This window comes from Carlito syrichta, unplaced genomic scaffold (assembly GCF_000164805.1).
Source record: "Carlito syrichta isolate Samal-C Ts95f unplaced genomic scaffold, Tarsius_syrichta-2.0.1 Scaffold305878, whole genome shotgun sequence".
NCBI classification, from domain to species: Eukaryota; Metazoa; Chordata; class Mammalia; order Primates; family Tarsiidae; genus Carlito; species Carlito syrichta.
In genome coordinates this window covers 40,299-47,092 of record NW_007249974.1, presented here as the reverse complement: position 1 = coordinate 47,092, position 6,794 = coordinate 40,299, and the positions used below count along the sequence as shown (strand labels likewise).

The window sequence follows — 6,794 nt, the reverse complement described above, 5'->3', positions numbered from 1 at the left end:
GGCCCCGCCCCTCCCCGGCCGTTCTAGCCAATCGGCTCTTCTCCCTCCTGGGGCGCTCCTGCTCCGCCTCGCGCTAGCAACTCCGCCCCCTCCCAGACGGCCCCGCCCCGCTCCACTCAGTCTCTCCGCGCCCTTTCCCCCCTGGGTGGTCTCGGGCTGCGGTCCTCGCAAGCAGAAAGCATGGGCGCCGGGTGGGAGCTGGGGGCTGCAGCGGGTGGCTCGCTGCTGCTGTGCGCCGTGCTGCTGGCGGCGGGCTGCACCCTGGGCCTGCGCCTCGGGCGCGGGCGGGGGTCGGCGGACCGCTGGGTGCTGGCCTGGCTCTGCTACGACGCGCTGGTGCACTTCGCGCTGGTAAGTGCCGGCGCTCTGAGCCTCTGTCTCCTTGGAAACCCTTCCCTCCGCATCCCAGGGCGTGGGAAGTCGGGCTTGGGAGGATGGGGTGAGGGGCCCAGCGGCTCTCGGCCGCAAAGTGGCCGCCGTCCCCTGTGGCGGGAATCTGCAGGGACCCGGGAGGGACCTTGATGCCCAAGTCTGTGAACGGAGCGCAGCTGCCCAGTGCTGCCCATTCCCCCCACCCAACTTAAACAAATCCTGCCGGGTGCGGTGGCCCACGCCTGTGATCCCAGCACTTTGGCAGGCGGAACTGAGAGGATTGCCCGAGTCCAGTAGTTCAAGACCAGCCTGGGCAACTTGGCGAGACCTCATCTCTACAAGAAATCAAAAAATTAGCCGGGCGTGGTGGCGTACCCCTGTAGTTCCAGCTACTTGGAAGGCTGAGGCGGAAGGATCGCCTGAGTCCAGCAAGTCGAGGCCGCAGGGGCCGTGAGGATGCCACTGCACTCCAGCCTGGGCGACAGAGTGAGACTCCAATTCAAAAAAAAAAAAAAAAAGTCTGTTCTCTACGTGTTGTGTTCATTTACAAGGTACTGAACAGCGAGAACCTTGACCTCTTCATCTATAACCTGCACGTACATGTTCAACAGAAAATAATTGAAAGTAGAGGTGAGATCATGTCAGAATTGCCCCTGAGGAAGCAAGGAGAGGTGGTGAAGCTATTGCAGAGTCCGAGGAGTATACCAAGACAAATAAACCCGGGCCTACTATGTGCCAGGCACATTACTGAGTTTTAAATCTCAGAACTTTATAATATCCCATAAACTAGTTGCTGTTGTCCTCATTTTACAGAGTTGAAAACAGTCCCTGGACTTTACAATGCCACACTGCTGGCATGATTCTGAGTCCAGCCTGGCTCCAAAGTTTGCACTCTTTATGTCACTCCAGGCTTTAGGAAACACACATGCTCTTAAAAAATTAACCCACTTTATAGAATAGCCAGAAGGGCTGCATTTAAGGGAATTATTTCTCCCACTACATACACACTTTTTTTTCTTTTTTTTTATTATAAAGATGTGGGGTACAATTCAGGGTTAGCTATACAAACGTTGATTATGCAGGTACCCTTGTTGACAAAGTGTGCCCCTCCCTCCCCTAGCAGTTTCCCTCAACTGCCAATCCCACCCTCCTTCCCCTGACAGTTTCTCACTACTGCCAATCGCTTTCTTATAGTATTTGTATAGTTCATGGTACACTTATGAGTGAGAACATATGGTACTCTGTTCTTTGTTTCTATGATAGATCACTGAGTATGATCGACTCTAAATCCATCCAAGCTGCTGCAAAGTTCATATGTTTGTCCTTCTTTTTGGCTGCATAATATTCCATTGTGTATACATACAACATTTTTTTAATCCAGTCCAACTTCAATGGGCAACATGGTTGGTTCCATGTTTTTGCTATTGTGAATAGAGCTGCAACAAACATACGTGTACCAGTATTTTTTTTGTAAAATGATTTGAGTTCCTCCGGGTATATTCCCAATAGGGGAATTGCTGGGTCATATGGAAGGTCAATTTCTAGTTCTACTATGTGGCGCTGCAGAAGCACTTTCTAAGAGAAACTAAATGGCCAAGGAATCAGGGAAAGCCTTCTGGAGAAAGTAATGTTCCCACTGTGAGATGAGAGCCAAGGTGGTGGCAACATGTAAAGGGCAGGCAGAGAAAAAGGAATCAATAAAAAGATGCAGTCAACTGTGTCCAATGCTGTAGACAGGTCATAAAAAAAAAAAATTTCTAGTTCTTTCAGAAGCTGCCACACTGTCTTCCAAAGAGGTTGCACTAGTTTGCATTCCCACCAGCAGTGTAGAAGGGTTCCTTTTTCTCCGCATCCTCGCCAGCATCTGTTGTTGATTGCTTATTAGTGATGGCCATTCTTACTGGGGTTAGGTGGTATTTCAACGTGGTTTTCACTTATTCTCTGATTATGAGTGATGCTGAGCACTTTTTCATGTGTCTGCTGGCTGCCCGTATATCTTCTTTTGAGAAGTGTCCATTCACGTCTTTTGCCCACTTTTTGATGGGGCTGTTTGGTTTTTTTCCTTTCGGCGCGTTTGAGTCCTTGTAGATCCTAGATGTTAGGCCCTTGTCAGATACACAGTTGGCAAATCTTTTTTCCCATTCTGTGGGCTGTCTCCCTGCTCTCTTGATGGTTTCTTTTGCTTTGTAGAAGCTTGTTAGTTTGATGAGGTCCCACTTGTCTATCTTATTTCTTAAGGTATGGGTGTTTAGGGTTCTGAATAGGAATTGGTTGTCTGTTCCAATTTCCATAAGGGTATCTCCTTTGTCTTTCATAAGGGTGTCTCCTCCTCAAACTATAAAGGATTCTTACAGTTTGAGATTTTACGTTTAGGTCTTTGATCCATTTAGAGTTAATTTTTGTGTATTGTGATAGGTAGGGGTCCTGTTTCAATCTTCTATATGTGATCAGCCAGTTTTCCCAGCACCATTTACTGAATAGGTTCTCCTCTCCACAGTGATTGTTGTTGGTCAAAGATGAGTTAGTTGAAGAATTGAGGCTTTGCTTCTGGAATCTCTATCCTGTTCCATTGGTCTATGTGCCTATTCTTATACCAATACCAGGCTGTTTTGATTACTGTAGCCTTATAGTAAAGTTTGAAGTCTGGAGTGTGATACCTCCTGCTTTGTTTCTTTTGCTAAGGATTGTTTTGGCTATTCGTGGTCATTTATGTTTTCATATGAATTTCTGTATTGTCATTTCCAGGTCTGAGAAAAATGATGTTGGTAACTTATGGGTATTGTGTTGAATCTGTAGATTGCCTTTGGATAGACATTTTAATGATGGTGATTCTTCCTATCCATGGGCATGGAATATTTTTCCATTTGTTTTACGCACACACTTTAAAAAAGTTTTTAAAATTTTAAAAAACACTTGGGCCGAGTGCAGTGGGTCACACCTTGTAATCCCGACACTTTAGGAGACTGGGGTGAGAGAACTGCTTGAGCCTAGGAATTTGAGAGCAGCCTACGGTTTGAGACACTGTAAGACCCTCTCTACAAAAAAAAAAAAATTAGCCAGGTGTGGTGGCACATGCGTATAGTCCCAGCTAGTCAGGAGACTGAGGTGGAAGGATCTCCTGAGCCCAAGAGGTCAAGGCTGCAATGAGCCATGATTGTGCCCCTGTATTCCAGCCTGGTGGACAGAGTGAGACCCCAATGCAAAAAATATATATATTAATATATTTAAATATACATATTTTAGCTTTATATGCAGAAATAATTTTTGTTGTTGTTGTAAACGTGACCTTTCTTAACTCTAGACAAGCCTCTGGTTAATGTGAAGCCAAAGTCTATAGTATTGAGAAAGAAAGAAAACAGTTTTTGGTAAATATCTACAGGCCTTGATCTGCCCTTGCCTGATGTTGCTGGAATGATGAAATTCCTTCTTTTAATAACCAATATGTGAAGATAAGGGACTGTGAATATTTCTCAACTCATTTATTTATAGAGTTGATTTTTAAGCTATCACTTGAACCCAAGGTCTCACAAAGAACAGGGAGGTAGCCGGGCTCGGTGGCTCAGCCTGTAATCCCGTGCCTTTGGGAGGCTGAGGTGAGTGGATTGCCTGAGCCCGCGGGTTCGAGACCCGCCTGGACAGCAAGACCTCATCTCTACAATAAATCAAAAAATCAGCCGGGCGTGGTAGCGCATGCCTGTAATTCCAGCTACTCGGAAGGCTGAGGCGGAAGGATCGCTGGAACCCAGCAGGTCGAGGCTGCGGTGGCCGGGAGCGGCCACTGCACTCCAGTCTGGGCGACAGGAAAAAAAAAAAAGAACAGGGAGGTAAAACAGATTGCTGGGCCCACTTAAAGAAAAATGTATTGTAGCTTACTTTAGGTATACAAAGCAGCTGTAAAAATACCAAAACATGTTTAAGACATGTTTTACAATGGATAACATTGTTATCCGTGCATGATTCACCTCTATTTGTGGCACCTTGACTTCATGGTCTGCTGTGTGGAGTTACTGCTCTGCTTCCCCACTCCTACCCCAAGCTCCCCTTCCAGCCACCTCTAAAGGAAATGTCCCCTCACAAAGCCCCACCTTGAACTTTCTCCCTGCCCCAGCTGCACAGTGTTCCCTTGTGTGAATATGCCATACTTTTACGTTCTTCAAGTCTGAGATTTACATTCTTTCATATCTAAGAGCCATCAACAACATTCTCTAACCACTGTGGACCATTTGATTGATATTTCTCTGAAACTGGGATATATCTTACAGTTGATGATGAAATATGATCACTTAACCAGCCCATGTTAATGGCCTATTTTTATTATGCTGTTACAAACAATGCTTCCACCAACATTTTTGTAGAGATCAGTCAGGAGGACTCTTGAATTAAGCAGTCGAGGCCTGCAAGAAAAACATGGGTTGGGAGTTCATTGCAAGAATACCCACATATGTGGGATGGTCTAAGACTGAGATGTAGAGCCTCCGTAGAACTGAAACTACAACTCATTTGTTCACTAGAATGCCAGTGGCCTCTCCTCCCTTCCTCAAGTGAGAGGAGCTGTGTGGATTTTTTGTCTGCCATCAATTCAGAGCTCCCCATTGGACAGTTTCAAGCCAAGCATTTCCAGTGCAGTTCACCTCCCAGATGTCCAGAGTGTGGTCACCTTGGGCTCCGGCACTGGTCTTCAGTTCAGCCTTGTTGTGGCCAGAGCGGAGGGCAGGCTGGCGACCCACCCATGCACCTGGTGGGAGCCATGGTGGCACACCTGAAGAAGTCAGTGGTTGGCCCGCCATTTCTCAAAGGATGCTGCAGCATGTCAGGCACTGGTGCCTTTTGAGTTGTGTCTTCAGCAGTCTATGTATGACATTCAGGCATAACTGGAAGCAGGAGGCAGGATGTGTGTGGCTACATGGAGGAAGCATCCTGACGTCCAGGTTTACTGGAGCACAGGGTTTACAGGGGGAGAAAGTAGGAGGACTGGAAAGGTGACAGATGGGGATTTGCATTTTATTCTATAGTAGGAAGTCATTGAAGGATTTTCAGCAAGGAAATGGCATGAACAAAGAAGATCTCCAGAAAGATAATTTGGGGGTGATGTGTTAAGTCAGAAACTGAAGGGTCAGAGATGTTACTCAGCTTAGAAGGTAGCAAGTTAAGCCTGATTGGTTCCTCTAGACCCAAGCCCTGCAAGGCAGGTGTTACTTGTACATGCGGAAGGGGTATGATGGGAGAAGACCCCCAGATTTGGTTCCCATCTCATATGTGAGCTGCTGGTGACCCTCTTTTGCTAAGGAGAGAGACTTTACTTAGAAATGTAAACAAATCTCTGGGGAAGAGAAGGCCAGGTCTTTGTCTTTGCTACCCTAAAACATCTTGGGAGAGAGGGGTGGGTCTCCTAAGTTTAACTACCCTGGGAATGCTCATTATGTAAACATTCTTAAACTGATACATGTGTCTTTGCTGGGAGACCCACACAGTGCAGGAATGTGAGGTGTTTGTGGAGAATTGTCTCCCAACACAGTGCAGGTTGGATCAGAAAGGATAGAGTTAAGGGGCAAGAAGATCGACTAAAAGCAATTGCTGTAGTTTAAGAGTGAGGTTAAAAAAGGGAGGGGGAGATAAGTGTGAGAGACTTCCCAGGGGAGAATGTGGTAAGTCAGCATGACCACTTGTACACTGGGGGTGGAATGATCTTGGAGTTTCGGCTCTGAGAGATGTCGATAAGGATAATCACGTTCACTAAGCCAGCAAAATCAGGCTTGAGAACTGTGCATCCTGGGGCACAGGTGTGCTAGTTGGAGAGGAAATGGCCAGAAAGTTGAAAATGTGAGTCAAGTTGGAGAAACAGAGTCAGGGCAGAAGAAGGAGCATCAGGATGGATGAGTGTGTGTGCTGAGCAAGAGGGGGTAGAAAGCTAAGGGGGCTGAGGAATAAGAGCAGGAGTTTTTGGAATGTCTGCCTTGAGCAATCAGGAAGGGAAGAGAGTGGGGAATATCAGGAACCAGGAGAGTGCTACGCCCTGGGTCCCACAGAAGAGAATTTCAGGATCACTGATAAATTGCTGTAGCACCAGGAGAAAAAAAAAAAATGAGGGCAAACAGCAATCAGGAAGTCCCTGGGGAGAGTGGGATTAGTGATGAGTGGGATGGGAACCAGAAGCCAGAGGGAAGAGACCAGCAGGCCAGGTAGAGGAGAAACGGAGGCAGTGGATGAAAGGTGAGAGAGATTTGGTGGTGGGAGGAAGGAGGGTGGGAAAGAAGCTCAAGGGACCTCTCGGGGCAGGCGAGAGTGTTGGTTGTGTTGGAGATGGAAGGTCTGGGCGCGTTGTCAAGAGAGATTGACCGAGGAGCAGCAAGGGTAGAGAGGCGTTTAGGACAGCCCTTGCTGTCTGGCTGTGAGAATTGACCTGAGGCTTTGACAGCTTGTCC

The 6,794-nt window shown here is 47.1% G+C and overlaps 1 pseudogene; it reads left to right on the top strand.

The window, feature by feature from the left end:
- The first annotated feature begins 180 nt into the window (after nt 1–180).
- Nucleotides 181–6,433, top strand: LOC103265191 (annotated as a pseudogene).
- The last annotated feature ends 361 nt before the right edge of the window (nt 6,434–6,794 follow it).